This window comes from Notamacropus eugenii, chromosome 4 (genome assembly GCF_028372415.1).
Source record: "Notamacropus eugenii isolate mMacEug1 chromosome 4, mMacEug1.pri_v2, whole genome shotgun sequence".
Lineage (NCBI taxonomy): Eukaryota > Metazoa > Chordata > Mammalia > Diprotodontia > Macropodidae > Notamacropus > Notamacropus eugenii.
This window is the reverse complement of record NC_092875.1, coordinates 333,469,870-333,487,054: the sequence shown is the minus strand read 5'-3', so window position 1 is coordinate 333,487,054 and position 17,185 is coordinate 333,469,870. Positions and strand designations below refer to the sequence as shown.

Sequence of the window (17,185 nt, the reverse complement as noted above, 5' to 3'; positions counted from 1 at the left end):
CATCTGACCCCAGAGGAATGTTTCTGTCTCACTCTTTATCTCTGAGATCAGTCAATAAGCATTTATTAAGTATCAGCTATGTGCCAGGCACCATGCTAAGTTGTTGCTGTGTTCATTCTTTGTTGCTGAAGAAGACCATGCCATCAGAGAAATGATGATATGACTTGCACTTGACTTTGAGTGAGGAAGGGCTGTGCAAGGGCATCAGCTTCACTTCTCTTCTGGAACCATCTGAATCCAGTGACCAGATATTCGTCAGGATGACTGGACATGACCCAGGATGCAATGGGAGACCTTGACCCCTTTAGGCTAAGTGCTAGAAATGCAAAGAAAGGAAAAAGACATTCCCTGCACCTTGAGGATCTTACAATCTAATAGGGGAGACAGTATTCAAATAACTATACAAACAAGCTATATACAGGATATAAATTGGGGAAATAGCTATTTTTTTTAACATATGCAGCTGTGATCATGAGAATTTCCAAAGTTTCTATAGAACTCTATAATCTGATAATGCCTGTAATCAGTTTCTCTGTTACAGGAAGGTGAGAGGTATGTAAGACAATGAATTTCTGAGTCACTTTCTATGATCCTGCTTTGCAAGTGGGAAACTAAAAGAGGGAAAATGGACTCAAACCCAAAATGAGGTTACTAATTTGAAAGGGGTTAGAACTGGACAGGAACATATGATTAATGCTTTTGCTTTTACTATAAATTTACTAATCTAAATTACTAATTTAAGTTAGAATCTTGAGTGATGGTAGATAAATGAAAGGGAAGGGGCGTGACCAAGTAAGTGGTAGCTGAATCAAAGAATGAATGAGTCTTACTTCTAATTATGAATCTGGAACATATTAGTATTATAATAATGGAGTTGGAGTTTCGGTTGATAGCCATAGGCCCCAAAGTCCTGCTTATATACTTTTATAAGATTTATAGTTACCTTTGTTCACAATTGTTATACCAAAAAATTCTGTAGCAAGGAACTCAATGAATAATTGTGAATTTGCTTAATCAAAGGAGAGATGATAGGAAAAATGAAAGAAATTTTTGCCTCCCAGAATCCTTTTTTAAAATGCCAGCAATTCCAGAAATATCCACCTTTAAGTTATATATCAGCTAATTCCCAAAAGTCACTTTTAGTCAACAACTAATTGAACTTTGAAAGATACAGCTGTTATATAGCAGAAGGAAGAGACAGAGGGAGAAATGGATTATGGGTAAGGAAAAGGGTAAGTGGGAGAATGTGGCATGACCTTACAAAGCCCAGGACTGACCTGAGTGGGAAATTACTTGGGGAAAGTGAAAAGTGAGTCAGTTCATGGTAAAGTGAGATGAAAAGGGATTCAGAAAGCTCGATTCTAGAGAAGGCGGGAGAGAGGTACTGACGGCTTATTTATACCACCTTTTTGACATGAAGATTGAGTCACCTATTATATAACTAAAGCATTAACAAGACCATATTAGAAGTCACGGGGTGATCTATGCCTCAATCTTTAGCGAAAATCTTAGCAAGGAGAGCGCATTGCACGGTGGCTCAATGGTGTTTTCTTCATTATACTGGCACTTTACAAATTCCAAGAAGAGCCTTTACTTCATGCCATTTGTTTTCCTGAGACAGCTCAAAGAAGAAAAATGCCGAATAATGATATTCTTGTTACTCCCCAGAATTTTCATTTGATATTCAATATGAAGACTAATATGAGGGGGTGGAAAATAATTTCTCTTCACCTATCTGATGCAGTTTGCCTTTATTACCTGAGCTCTTTACTGAAAATTCAGTTGAATGCTTGTGGTCTACCTACTAATCTGTAAACTTCTTATTCTGCTAATTTTCATACTGACTACATGATACATAGCTATATCAATATAAATATATGTGTGTATCTATACATGTTTATATTTATCTCTGTTTATGTGGTTTTTTAAATAGAATGTGGTAACTAAATTGACACATGGTGAATTGTTCTATTTTCTAGCACTTTTATTGGGCAAAAACATGATATTTGCTACATTATAGTAATGATGATGATTATTTCCAACATATTTAATAAAGTGCTTTCACTTTGACTATTTCTATTAAATTAACCAGATGGTGGTAGCACATAATTTCACCCAGAAATGTACATTAATTATTAACAATAAATGTAGGGCAAAGCAACAGACTTCAGTAATCTTGCTGCACATCTGCAAAGGAGATTGTTGGCAACTTGAAAATGCTCATTTGTGATTAGTCTTCCATTTGGCTACTGAGCAACATACTCCATGCAAACTAGGAAACTAAGATGAGTGATCAGGCATACAGACATCAAATCAGGATTCTGACTTCAAACAGCAGGAGGAAAATTTGATAGGCAACCCAAAATTCTAGCAATTCATGTCTGGTTACTTTCAGACTTGTGATCACAGTGAAAGTTAGTGAAAGGTCAGAGAGATAGATTTACATTAGGGGATCTGACCTCATGTAAACGTGTGTACATCCTCTTTCTTTGCTCTTTTTTTCAATGACTTCATGTCCCATATCTTCTTCCTTTCACAGTTCTTCAGGGAACAGAGAAAAGATCATTTTCTTATGAGAAACTCCTGGTGTAGTCTTACATGGAAAATTGTGATCTCTCCTGATTGCTGTACTTCAAGAGAGATGTAACAGTTATGGAGAGGAGCCACATAATTGAAGAAGCTGATTTGAAGGACATTCTATGAGAAGAATGGTTAGCATTTATATAGCACTACAATGTTTGTAATATGCTTTACATATGTTAATTCATTTGATCCTCACATACAACCCTATAAAGTAGATGTTATAATTATCCCCATTTTATAGGTGGGGAAACTGAGACACAGAGAGGTTAACTGACTTGCCCAAGATCACACAACTAAATAATTGAGACTAGATTTAAATTCAAGTCTTCCTAAGTTCAAACACTCTATTGACCACTATGCCAGCTATCTGTCTAACTTTAGAAATATGCTTGAGTTGATAGACAAGGTCAAAAAGGGATTTAACCAAATTCCATGAAACCATAATGAAAGATAGATGAGTCTAAATGGTCATGTAACCATGCAACTCAAGAGGAGTTAGCTTCTTTTTGGCTCTTTTGCTCTGAGACCATACTTTTGATGTAGAGAAAAAAAATCTAAAGTAAAGTTCAGGTCATTTCTAGGTTTTTCCAAGTATGAGTAACAGTACCTCCAACTCCTTCAAGACAATCTATTAAGGCAAACTTTTGTCATTCTGGTGAGTTCCTCTTTCCCACAGAGCCCTGCACTGTGTCTCAAGAACTCATGGTAGTGCTTTGTAGTTCAGACTTCCCCTGAAAGATAAACAAATTGGAAAAGATGCCAAAAAAGCAAGCTGCTCTCATAGAAGCTGCACTATCTGAGTTACTGGCTTTGTTCACCAAGTTGAACACCATAAAACAATGTTGTTCTAGTTCTTTCTCTAAAGCGAACATGCCACCTTGTCATCTGACCTTTTGCTTCTTCCTACCTTCTGCTTATCTTCATTATCACCTTTTTCATTAGATTCCTAGAATTCATCATCTAAGCCTGGGGGAATTAATCCACCTAACTCTGGAAATCCCACTTAGATTGTTTAGAGAAGATAACTTAAACTTACTTGAACGCTGTATTTAGGGGCATCTTGCTCTGCTGCCAAACAGACCTTTTCTCTTCCCTCTTATCAACTGTTGCTCAGACACAATGTGTTTGTATTCATCCTTCATTGCCAGAGAAGGCTATGCCATCAGAGAAATAATGACGTGACTTGCACTTGACTTCTTGAGTGAGGGAGAGCTGTGCAGGTCACCAACCTCACTTCTCCTCCAGAGCCATCTGAATCCAGTGACCAGATATTCATCAGGATGACTGGAGATGACCCAGGATGAGGTAATTGGGGTTAGGTGACTTGCCCATGGTCACAAAGCTAGTGAGTGTCAAGTGTCTGAAGTGGTATTTGAACTCAGGTCCTCCTGACTCCTGCACTGGTGCTCTATCCACTGCACCACCTACCTGTTCCTCTAGACACAATAATCAAACTAACAATGTCATTACTTTTAGGGGAAAGCAGAGGTATATTCACTGAGAGGCTGATTGATCAACAATGGCTCAGAGTGAATGTAAACAGCAATTTTTTCTATTCTGACCAGAAATCCTGAGGGTCTTCTCATCCCAGATTGATTTTTTTTGAGGCCATTCTTTGACTCATTTGTTACCTAGAGCTAATCACTGACTGGCTATTACCTCTGTCAAACTGAAACCTGGGAAAAACCTTAGCTTAAAAAGGACAGGGTCTCCTACTGCTTCAGGGGCCATCTCCAGTTGTCCTGATCTATATGTTGCCACTGGACCAAGATACCTTCAAAGGAGAGAGTGAGGCTGGTAACTTTGCACAGCCCTCCCTCACTTAAATCCAATTCATTTTCAAGTCATGGTATCACCTTCCTGATGTCATGGTCCTCTTCTAGAAAGAAGGACAACAACAATATCCACTGATCTCCTTGTGGGTCAACTCACCAGCCCTTTGACTACTCTGAGCTACTTGCTGCTGGGCATCATTGCTTTGTAAGTGTTGTTTCTCCCACTTGAATGTAAGCAAAGACTGCTCTCACTTTTAATTTATATCCTTGGTACTTAATGGGGTTTTTTGGCACATAGCACTTCATAATTAGCTTTACATTGATCATCTATTCCAAACAGGATGCTGCATAGGAACTATATACATTATCTTCTTTATTCTTCAAGAAACACATTGTATTAGGAACTGGAGTTCCCTAACATTGTTCATAAACTACTGTTTTAGAAGCTGCCTATAAGCATATGTCTAACGCTGCCATATGCTTCTTCTATGATGAGGCATTCAGATTAACACAATAGAACATGCCCAAACTTCATCAGCAGGCCTATAAGGAAATATGTCACTTTCAACTCGCTTCACAAACCTTGAACCCCCATATTCCCCAACTCTATGTGAAGGTTGCAAAACATCTTTCCCCTCTCTAACCACCCCCAAAAAATGTTTTTCTCCCAGGACCCTGTGCTTTCCCCATATGTCTATTTGTTTCTCATATTTAAATATTTCCCCTAGCTTCTTAAATAAAGGTCAACTTACTTTAGCTTTGCTTTGAAAATCCAATTTAGACTGCTAGAGTGGATTGGGGGGAAAGAGTAAGGCTAGAGAGAGATGGAACCAGCTTGCTTTTCTATACTCTGTGGGTAGAGTAGATTATCCAAAATGAATTTGTCTGCCTTGTTTTAATCTTTGAAGAAGTCCTAGTTACTAGAAACCAATCAGCTTGATATCCAGTTCCTTACTGCAAGGTAAGGGTGTCAGAGTTCTTGTCTATCTCCATGACAACTGTGCTTCAAAGAAAAATAATTGTCCTGTAATATCAAGTTGACTGATGGCTCCTAAAACTAATCAGAAAATCCCATGATCAGCACCACCCCTTACAGTAAAATAACAAACTTGGTACAAGATAAAAATAATAACTAGTGTCAAAGAAGGTCTAGATCAATTCTTAGATGATAGCTCTGTAATTAGTTACTAAAGGAAACAGAGAAATTGCATGACATTATTGACCTTTTGAAGTAGATAGATTGGCTGGCTTGTTTGTCCCATCAGTAGCAATTGATTGAGAGCTGGTGTTGATAGTGAATATGGTGGATACTATCTGTACATGGGTTGCTCCTCGGATTACGGTTGTGTGTGCAGGGGGGTAGGGAGTGTGTGGGGGGGTGAATATTAAGGTAGAAACAGGGCTGATAATCTGAGGGACATGGCTATTTCCAGGGCTGTGGGGCTCAAGGAAGCTGAGTTATTTCCACCAACGTGGAAGTGAAGGGAAGGTGAGAGGAAGTGATATTCAAGGTGATGATCATGGTTTGAACACTTGGAACATCTCTTTTTTGGAATTCTTTGCTGATTCAGCGACACTGACTTGCCTGCTCCAGGAGTGTTCTTCAGAGTTCCTAGTAAAGAAAGTTCATAGGATCAACGATTATATATCAACACTTTGAGGGTATCTGAGAGGTACCTGTACTCATTTTACAGGTGAGGAAACTGAGATCTAGGGAGTGAAAGTGACTAATCCAAGGTTACACAGATGATAAGTGGGAGAACAAGTATTCCAACATAGTTCCTCAGATCCCAGATTAAGTTGTGGGTCCAATGTCTCAGACTGACTCCCATGCTTAGGTTTTTTTTTTTTTTTATACACACAGAAATGACAGATCCTCCCTACATTTGTGCCTAAACACAGTACCTTTAAGATAATAATTCCCATTGTTAACAAAAAAAGTAAGCATATTTTATCATTTGCTAGGCCCAAAAATATGATCATTCCTAATGAGTACAGCAGACTTCTCTAAACTAGACAAAGCATTTGGTTGAGAACAGAAATGTCAACACAGGCATAATCTCCTAATTTACTGATCTTTGATGTACGTTAGCTAACTAATAGACTTGAGCCAGGGCATCTACACAGTCAAAGCAAAGTGGATAACTGAGCAATTATCTGATGATTTCAACTACACTTGAAAATCAGGAAGGATAATTAAGGCCAAATAAACCTCTTTTATCTTATTAGCAATCTCCCCCTCCTCTTCAAAATTAATAATATTGTCCAAATCCTTGAACTTCCTTTTCCCCTGTAGACACAGGCACAGAAACTACCTTAGAAGAGAAACAAGGTAAAGATCTAATGTATTTCACATTAGAGTTGGTCAAGTGAGCATTAAAGACAAGAAGGAGAGATGCAAAGTGTTGGTCTGGAAGACAAGGGACAGGAGTTCTGGCTTTAGCATTACCGTAAACTAGCTTGTTATGTGACACTAAGCCTCAGTTTCTTTATCTGTAAAATGTGGAGTTTGGAGTAAATTATTTTCAAGGTATGACAAGGTTCAAAAACTCATCAAAGTTTTATATCTGGCTACATAATCTGGATTAACAAATATAATTAGTTAATACAACAGTCTCAAAACTCTTTAAGAAGGAGGAAATTGAAGTGAGGCATTTGGCATTTGTTGAGAGACAGAGAGATAGAGAGAGAGAAAGAGAGAAAGAGGATTCAAACATCTTAATATGGAGGAACTATATCACTTTTGCCATTGGAAAGATTTCAGTTTTTATTTATCTGTTTATTTATTTTATTCATTTATTCATTCATGTCAAGTATAGCCTTATTTCCTAAATGACTGGATACTGGTTGGATTCCTATCAATATTTAATTAACAGTTAGTAGCAGTACCTTAAAAACCATTAGAAAAACTTCTTATAAAGAAATTGAAGACTAGGAAAACAGAGAGTGATCAATCTTAAGTTCCCTTTTTAGAAATCAGTTTTTATTTGCCTTGGAGTCTATCGCTTACCCTGAGCCTAAAGTGGCATAAACATTAGTGTTTTATAGGGTGGGTAGGTCCACCCACAAAAATATTCTCCTGTTGTAAAAGAGGTATTTTTAATCTTTCCTATGTGTCATGTATGGGCAATTTAATGAGATCTATGGACTTTTTTTCAAAATAATGTTTTAAATGCATAAAATCAAACACACAGGATTACAAAGAAAATAAATTATATTTAAATGTTATCTACCTATCTATCTGTATTTGTTTTTCATTTTAAAAGTACGCAGTCATTAAGTTAAAATTTACTTCCCTTGGCCTAAAACATTTTTCTTTCTATCAAGTAGTTAGGCACCAAATGCTGACTTAGTTTGTCTATTTTTATATTAACTAAAATATTTTAATCAATTACACATATATTTACACATCACCATAATTGCAGCTGCTATGAGAGGTCCTATCTTAGGAGGGTAAATTGAATGATCTTGTACAGTACAAAAATTGGATTTATAAGAAAAGAAATTTTATTTCTTTTATTTCATTAATTTTATTGTATGGAAGGTGGAAGATTTGTGATGTCTAGGAAAGTTTATGGATTCATTTGCAAGATCTGTATTTAGGGTCCATCCTATATGAAATTAATATCTGCCTCAGACACCCCTGCCTCCACTTTCAGTTGTATAGTCTTCTTCTGCTCGTATGACCTTATGACCTGATCTTTCATAAGGGATTTATGAACTCATTCAGACTAAGGTATACATGAATGATTAGGAATTATATTTTATCCCTACCAGTTTACTTGCATTTTTAAGGGGAAATACATACAAGAAATATATGTTTATTAGCTAATTTCAGGCTTCAGTGACAAATACGTGAGGGAGACATTTGGGGGAAAATTGTCTCCAGGCATCCCTCAAATTATATCATGAGGGCAGCTACTCTCACAGCATCCATGCCTTCCTGTAGTCCCTGGGGAAATTAATCCTCTCATTTTAGAAGAGCTCCCATCCTCCAGCTCAATCCAATTAATATAATGATCTTCCCAGGATTCCAAAGCCAGTATGTATCAAAGGCAGGACTTAAAACAAGTCTTCCTAACTCCAAGGCTACCTTTCTATCCAGTGTACTACATTAACTATCTTTATTTCTGTACAATTTCTATCTTCCCCAAACACAACCTGCTTTAGACTCTAAGTGCGCTGAGAGACAGCACTGTTTTCTATTGCCTTTGTATACCCATCTCTAGCAAATTCCTTAATGTTGCTTCTTAATATTTATCAAATTTTTCAACTGAATTGAATTTTCAATTGGGGATGTAGCTTTAGAACACTATAAAAGATGGGAAAGGGAGAAAGATTCTGAGCTTAAAATAATCTTAGCTTCTCGATCCTCGGACCTCCCTGGGTGTCAAAGGAAAACTAAGAGTAAAACAAATGGATCTATCTATTCCCAAGATCAAATGGAATCTCAAGTATTAAAAAGCCAAAACTTTGAGTCTCCACCAAGTTTTGTCAGTGGTCAGGTGAATGGAAAAGTAGACACTTTTGATCTTTAAGGAAAATTATAAAGGTTCCATTAAAGGTCACATTTCTAAGAGTGATCTCAGTTCTATCATTCAGAAAGCAAAGCAAACAAATTCAGGGAGGTAAATAGTATCTGAAGTTGAAAAGCAAAGCAAGAAATGAACCACACGTAAATTTCAAGGAGATGAGTGAGCTGTGTGTCATATGTAATATTTGAGTGGCAATGCTAGGACACCAGGCTGGGCAAGAATTACAATGAAAGATTGCCTTGTTGAAATAGCAATTAAGGACTTAATAGGGGAAGTAATCAGGAATATGGGTGATGTAGCCAGTAAAAGTGCAATATTGGGTAATACAGGAACTCAAAAATGTCCTGTGAATATTCATAAGTTGATCTTATTATGACTTGTCTACACAGTGACATTTTCCAGGAGGAAAACATTTGACTAAAGGGAAATAACTCTTCAATCACTGGATATCATAGCTATCCCATTCTGAAGGCAACAAGATAGAAGAGGCATGAGTAAAGATGGGACACTTGAACTAAATATTTACAATAGGAGGGTCATGTCGTAAAATTAACATGTAACACCCTTCCATGTTATGTTTGCTGCAAAAAACCTATGAGAGATTTTAAAGCATTTGTCAAAACAATACAAGACAGACACATACACATATAAACCACCTCTAACTCTCAAGCCTTTAAATTCTTTCCATTTTTAAGGATGAATATGTACCTAGGTAAATCAATACTATATACATACATATATGTGTGTGTATACATATATGTATATGTATACATGTATATGCATACATATAAATATATATAAGTGTGGGAAAATCACTTACTATTGTGGGTTTTAGGATAGCCTTGGTAAAGGAAGCAGAATTTCAACTAAGCCTTGAAGGGATCTAGAGATTCCAGGAGGCAGAGATGAGAAAGGAATGGACCATAGTCATGAGGGCTCAGTCTGTACAAAGATATTGAGGCAGGAAAGGGAATGTTGCTTAAGACTATGTTTGTTAACTGCCATGTAGTAAAAAGGTGTACATGATGAATTTATAATTAGTATAATTATAATATGTATAATATGCATCTCTATGTACAAAAACGCTTTTGCCACAATACTCCCTAGAATCACATAACAAACATTTTATTACTGATTAATAGCTCACATTGATATTATTCTTTAATATTTGCAAAGTATTTTAGATATATTATCTCACTTGAACCCCCAAAACAACAAGGTGACATAAATACTATTATTTTCCCCATTGTGTCTATGGGAAAACTGAGGCTTTTATAACTTAAATGATTACAAAGCTAGGGACTAATGTAGAATTCAAAAACAGATCCTCTAGGATTCTCTCAACTCTTCTAGGGCAATTTACAGATGAAGAAACTGAGGTTCAAAGGGGAAAATGTCTTGCCCTCTTCAAGCAAACAATATGTATTTACAAAACAAAGATTCTCCCACCAAATTGTCTCTCTTCCAAACTAAATAGCCCTCATTCTGATCCTAAGCCCTGATCCTCAGTCCCTTCACCATCAATGTCACTCTTCTCTGAAGCCTTTTGAGGCTGATCAGTAACACTCTTGAAACGTGACATTCAGATCCAAACACAATATTTTACATGTAGTACAATCAAATCAGAGTACAGTTGGATAATCACCATAGCCAGATAACATGGTTTTAGATACTGGTTCATTCACCTAGCACCTATGGGACCTAAGTAAATAACTTGCCTTCTCTGGGCCCCAGTTCTTCTATATATGAAGTGAAGAAATTGTACTAAGTGGTCCCTAAGATGCCTCAACTTTAGGTCTATGATCCTACAATTGCATACTTATTAACTTAACAAAAGTGAATTTAAATTTTTTTCAAAGGGATTTTTCTTACATGGTTCATTTAAATAAATAAATAACTTGCTGTTTGTATTTTTGAGGGACTCATTTTGTATGAATTAAGTTTATGTGCACTTCTCTAGGAACACAACTTGGAAAAAAGTGATGTGTATTTTATTCAAATTGCTTTAATTATTTCTAGGTGAACACTAAGGCTCTGCTGGGGGAAGGGTTGTATATAGCTCTCTAAAACCAACTGGGTTGGCATTATAATCCTTAGATTGTCATTCCCAGCAGGATGCATAGACTGAACATCAACAGGGCCCAGTCCCAGACTTTAATATATAAATGATTGCTGAGGAGTTGACAGCTAAAGGACAATGTCTATGGAAGAGGTAGCTCTTTTTGGTAAGGTTCATCCCTCTGATTGATCTCTTCCAGTCCAGTCTCCACTTGGAAATTTCTCCTGCAATCATCCCTCTCCCTCTATCTTCAGTCTTTCCCTACCTAATCATTCCTTCTGTGCTGCCTACAAATATGCCCAGATCTCCTCCACTTACAGTTTTCTTAGTCCTAATATCTTCTTTATCTATTGTTCTATAACCATCTTCTTTTTCACAGAAAACTCATAGAAAAAACCTCCCATGCTTAAGACCTCCACTTCCTCTCCTCACTACTCAGCCTTACAGACTTCCAACCTCATCTTTCAACTAAAATTATTCCTTCTGAAGATGTTAATGATCTCTTAATTGTCAAAAGCACTGTTCTTTTGCCAGCCCTTATCCTCCTTGATGTTTTTGTATTTGAAAATATTCATCATTTCCATCCTTCAGGATTTTTTTTCCCTCCTTGGATGTTCTTGACACCTATCTCTTCAATTTCTTCCTATCTGTCTAACCATTCCTTAGTTCCATTTACTGAATTATTTAAAAAGATTCCGTAACTCTGGGTACATCTTCAGGCTCTAGCTTGACTTCTCTTCTCTCTCTACATACGCTCACGTTGACCTCATCATTTCCCATGGTTTCAAATATCATCTCTATGGAGATCATGCCCAGATCTGTATACCCAAGCCTCATTTTTATTCTGAGCTCCAGTCACTTATCTTCTATTAACTATTGAATATTTCCCACTGAATATCCTATGAACATCTCAAACTCAACATGTCCAAGTTAGAACTCATTATCTTCCCCCCAAATAGATTTCTAATTTCCCTGTTTCTGCTGAAAGGCTCACCATCTTTCTAGTCACTCAAGTTTGTTACTTCGGAGTCATCCTTGAATATCCACTTTTCCTCACTACTCACCTTCCAAATAAAATCATTTGCAAAGTCTCACTGATTCTACACTGATATGATCTCTCATGGATGTGCTCCATTGACATAGGTACCACACTGATTAATATCTTTATTACCTCTGGAATATTACCTCAGATTCTAATTGTGATCTCCCTACCTCAAGGCTCTCCTGCACAATGCCCCTTCCTCACAAGTATCATAGTAACTTTCATATAAATCATAGTTATAACCTTGCCATTCTCCTGGCTCAAAAAAATTTAATTGGACAAACTCCTCTGGCATTTAAAGTCCTTCATTCACTCTAAATTCTAGACAAACTATAGTACTTGCCAATGTCTGTTCCATGAGCTCAGGGACTATTTTTCATTTTATCTTTGTAGCTCTAGAACCTTACACATAAGTGCTTAATAAATATTGTTTATGGATTTGGGAATGGCTAAGATTGGCATCGAAAGGTTGGAGGGAAGAGGAGGCATCACAAAGTTGTGAGGGGGTTATGGACTTTGTGTTTGCAATTCAGTTATTTTGGTCAGCAGTAGGTTACTTTGCTGTGGAGATGGTCTTTAAAAACATGGAAGTGAGTTGAGAATGATGTTTAAAAATCAAATGCTAATTCATATGTTTTAAGAACAAGTTTGAATTCAGAAAATCAAATATCCTGGACTCTTGCATTTGAAACCAAAGCACAATAAACCATCCTATCGTTATTATGGGAATGAAGAGAGATGAGTGTGTGTGCTTGTAATGTTTACACGAATATCACAAAACCGTGTGCTTACACATACTCTCCCATTTTTTTTTCTTCAATACCATAGGGTCAAATTGGGTTCAATAAACAAAAGCCCATTGTTTTCTTAGGTTAGTATGTAGGATTCTTCTTGTATTATTGCATTCACAAAAACAGTTTAAAAGCATGTAAAAAATTAACAGTGAAGGGAAGCATGAAAAATTAATTATATCCCCAGAAGGAGCAATGACTTCAAGTGCCCTAGTTTGGTGACAAGCCTGCCATTTGCCCTAACCCTGCCCAACAGAAATAATCTCCTAACTCAAAAGATGGCTTAACTTGTCATGGTTTTGTTTGGATTTCTCAGAGGCAGAGGGATTGTCTTCTCTGTGTTTATTTCCTTGGGAGGCTGTCCTGATATCCTTTTAAGCCCAAGCTTAGCAAGGGCCTGATGCCAGGCTTTTCCTTAAAGCTGGTAAACCTTGCTATATTTCTGTTCTACTTCCTGGCAGCTTCCTCATGTTCATACTACATGCTCAAGGATTAAAGGCAGGAAATGTCCATGCGCTGTTTAATGGAAAGAAAACAACTTTAACACCACCAGCATCTCTGCCTCCCCACGAAACAATTTCCAAACTGCAGGCCTATTCTCTGGACATAACAATGTCCAGAAAGGGAACACCCTTTCTCTGTCCCTTAATCTTTTCTAGTTTCATTTTATACGCTGTGTTTTATAGGACAAGCTCCTTAAAAGTAAAGTTTTTCTTGGTTTCTTATATTTTGCCCAGCATTTAGAACAGTGTCCAGCAAATGACAATCTCTTAATGAACACTTTATTATTTACTTATTCATCATTCATAACCTTAAGCAGGAGCAGAGCACATGCACTGGTAGTGCCAAGAAGGAAGTATCTATACAGAATGAGGTCAGGATTCCCTGGAAATGCAATTGCAATGAGTATTAACTCATGTTGCCAGTACCTTGTGTCATTACTCTGAGAAAATCTTCTTGATAGGATGAACTCAATCAATCAGTTGATCAATGAGCATTTATTAAATTGCTACTAAGTGCTGCCACAGAAATATTGGCCAGTGTTCACCTTCAGATCCTTGATCCAAACTACAGTGTTATTTTTTCCTACACATGCTAAAATAACTAATTTGCTGTTTCACTCAGTAAACCACGCTGAGGAAAAGTGAAAATTAGGTGGTATGGGACTTGCAGACCTCCACTACTATATGTCAAGATCTGAATTTGTCTTTAGCTGTTGAAATGTCGCTTGAACAATGAATGTTCTTCATTTCCATCAAAGGTTAAAAAAAAATCTTGGTTGCTTTGCTTCCTGAAGAAAACGTGCACAATCACTTGGGAGATGAATTCTTCTAATTAATCCACTATGTGAATGTCAGCTTCTGCATAACTTCTCTCTCCCCACTTCTCATTTGTCGCATCTATCCTTGAGGGATCTATCAATTGCAAAAGAAGCGTCCAGAGGCCACAACACAAGTTTCTCTTCATTTCTACCTTTTTTTAAAGGTTAACTACTTCCAGGTCCCATTCAGACTAAAATGAGGTACTCAGTTCATTCCAGAATATTAGCTCTTAAATGTGAAAAAAAGAAGAACCTGAAATTAAAACTCAAATAAGCATATGCTGCATATTCATGAAGGACATGGCTATATTTAAGCTATTTCTGAGTTCATGACCTTGAGCTCTACAACCCTAACCTTGGTCTTCAAGTTTGATAGATTTAGAAAGTTGGCAAACTCAGATATAATCTTCTTCCAATTGAAAATATGGTTCTTATTGTTTTTCTACTATTCTAGTATTTTTAGATAATTATGCAAAGTTTAGCTTCTTACCCCAAATTTCCCTTATAGTGATTTATTCAGGTGACTTCTCAGAACCTTGAGTTTAACCCATGAGCCAGGATAATAGACTAGCACATGACCAGCTCTTACCACTGATCTCCTCTATAATAACTTAATTCACTGAGCAATTGTTTTCCAGCAAACTCTCAGTGCTGACCAAAACAGCCTATACAGGCTGATCTCCCCATTTGCCTACAGAGTCATTAGGATCTCCCAGAACTACAGATACTATCATGCAACTTTTCCACACCAGAGTCTATGACTTTGTCCCTGGATCCATTCTGGCTTCTGGCCATAATTTTTAAATCATTTCACCTGCATATCAGCCATCATTCATATTGCTGCATCTCAGATCTATGGGAACCTTGAGCTGTTGCCCTGGAACCACCCTAGGCTCTTACATGTGAATAATCACCTTATCTTGTCTAGAAAAATGTGGGCACTACACTCTTTACATTGTTCTCTTCTCCCCACTTCCTCTCCCTTTCTAACTCCCTCTGAGGTGTTGTCTTCTCCCATTTTAATGTAAGTATGTTACCTAGCACAGAGTAAGCACTTAGTAAAATGTTTTATCATTCACTTGTTCACACACACTTCCAGAATGGAAGAAACAATAACATTAACAACAAAGAGTAGTGTCAGGAGTCACTGGAACTTCATTTCATTTAGATTTAATTCATAATTCCACCCAATTTCCTTACTCTGAGAAAATCTTCTTATTAAGCTGATGTCAATCAGTTAATCACCAAGTATTTATTGTGCACCTACTAAGTGCCATCACTGAGATGGTGTCCTGTGATAAAACAACCAGTGATACTTTGAACTCTGCAAGGTTTTGACAATTCTGGTTACTTGGAATTGTCATTATATGGGTGTGGAGACAGTTTTCATGAACTGTCCATAACTGTAGCCAATTGTTAAGTACTTATTTACCTGCCAATTTCAAATATGGACAACATTTTTCCTTTACCATGACTGATTTGGGATCACAGAGAACATCTGATTCTTGTCAACCCTGAAGAAACTTTCTTACTCAAAATCCATGATAGAATCATAAGAATGCCAAACAAAACTAAATATAACCTCAGTCCCAAAGTTCATTGGTATGAGATTCTGTCTTTATTGTGGGCTAGAAATGTTCGCATGTGTAAATGGGCCAGAAATGGAGAGAATGGGAAAGAGCTTCAATCTCATTGGTCTTCTTCAGTTCTGATTGTTTTAGACTCTGCAGGCTTTTCAGGTGCTTCATGCCTCCAGCTTCAAGAGAGAAGAAGAAAGAGGCCAACTCCACTTCAGGTTGCTGAAGAAAAAGACTTTGGGAAGAAGGCAACATGAGAGGAGCTGATAGTCCCCATCAAGTCCCTGTCCCCAGCTTCCTACACTAGAGACTTCAGTAATTTGAACTTCCTTGAGGGATATCTAGGACTTTCTTTTTTGCTTAAGCTAAGTTGCCAGGTTCCCAATGGGAGAGCTCCTTCACTCTATGTTGTCAGGTTAGCTTGAACAAGAAAACCATGTCCTCTAGACAAACAGCAGATAGATAGGCTTTTAGCTTAGTACATCCTCTCTGTGAAGTATGCAGAGTAGGCACTTCTGGCCCCAACTTCCCTCCTGGCAGGAAGCATCCCTTGGATAGGGGTGGGAAGAAAAGATGTTATAGATGTTGCCTCCCTTCAAGGTATATAACAATGTCCCCCTTTGCTACATAGGGAAAAAGTCCTGTAAATACAATATTACAGACAACCCTCTAGAGTAACATCAATTCAATAATCAATATTTTTGAAATATGGTTGTTTTCCACTCAAAAAACCTCTTAATCATTGTATTACATAACCTGCATTTGTCTTTGTTCATCTGAAATAATATCAAGGGAGAATTTGTTAAATATTTTGTGAAAATCATGATATTCCTCCAAACTATCAATTTAATACTTGTATTATGGGGGGGAAAGAATTGTGAGAATGGTTAGAGAACTGGGTTAAAGTGCTACCTTTGGTACATTATAGTGGTTTATACAACCCTGGACATATCATTCACCCTCTCAGTATCTCCAGTCAGTTCACAAGACTCTAAACTACAGAAGACTTACTGACTTTCATTGGTGGAAGGAGTTTGTACTCCAAGAACTCCCACACACTGATGCATCCAGACTCATGCTCCTAAGACCTAAAAAATAATAAACAAAGAAATTGTGGTAAGTTAGATATGATTTATTCTTGGTGAACCCATGTTGACACCTTGTAATCTTCATATTCTTTCTAAAGGTCTAAAATAATCTCTTCTATGTGTCCTAAAATTTTGAAAGTTATTTTCATCAAAAATGCATCCTATTATTTCCAGAATATTTCCCCTCTCTTCTTGAAAATCAAAGTGTTTCATTATTTCCATTGTCCTACAGACTCTTCTGTTCTTCATGAATTGTCAAAAATTGCTGACAATTATTTTAAGATTACACATTCAAGGTCCTATAATCTCACAACCATTTGAGGCTGTAATTCCACTTCTGTTTTGTTAATTCTATTCTTTGTAATCTGAAGTCAATTCAAACAAAGATAACAAGACCTCTCCTCTATTGAAGAA

The 17,185-nt window shown here is 37.0% G+C and overlaps 1 long non-coding RNA gene across 1 annotated transcript; it reads right to left on the bottom strand.

The window, feature by feature from the left end:
* Positions 1 to 15,705: 15,705 nt before the first annotated feature.
* Positions 15,706 to 16,855, bottom strand: LOC140498471 (uncharacterized). The gene is made up of 2 exons (XR_011965103.1): positions 16,695 to 16,855; positions 15,706 to 15,918 (listed from the first exon to the last, which is right to left on the bottom strand). It is a non-coding gene; the product is annotated as an uncharacterized lncRNA (long non-coding RNA).
* Between the last annotated feature and the right edge of the window lie 330 nt (positions 16,856 to 17,185).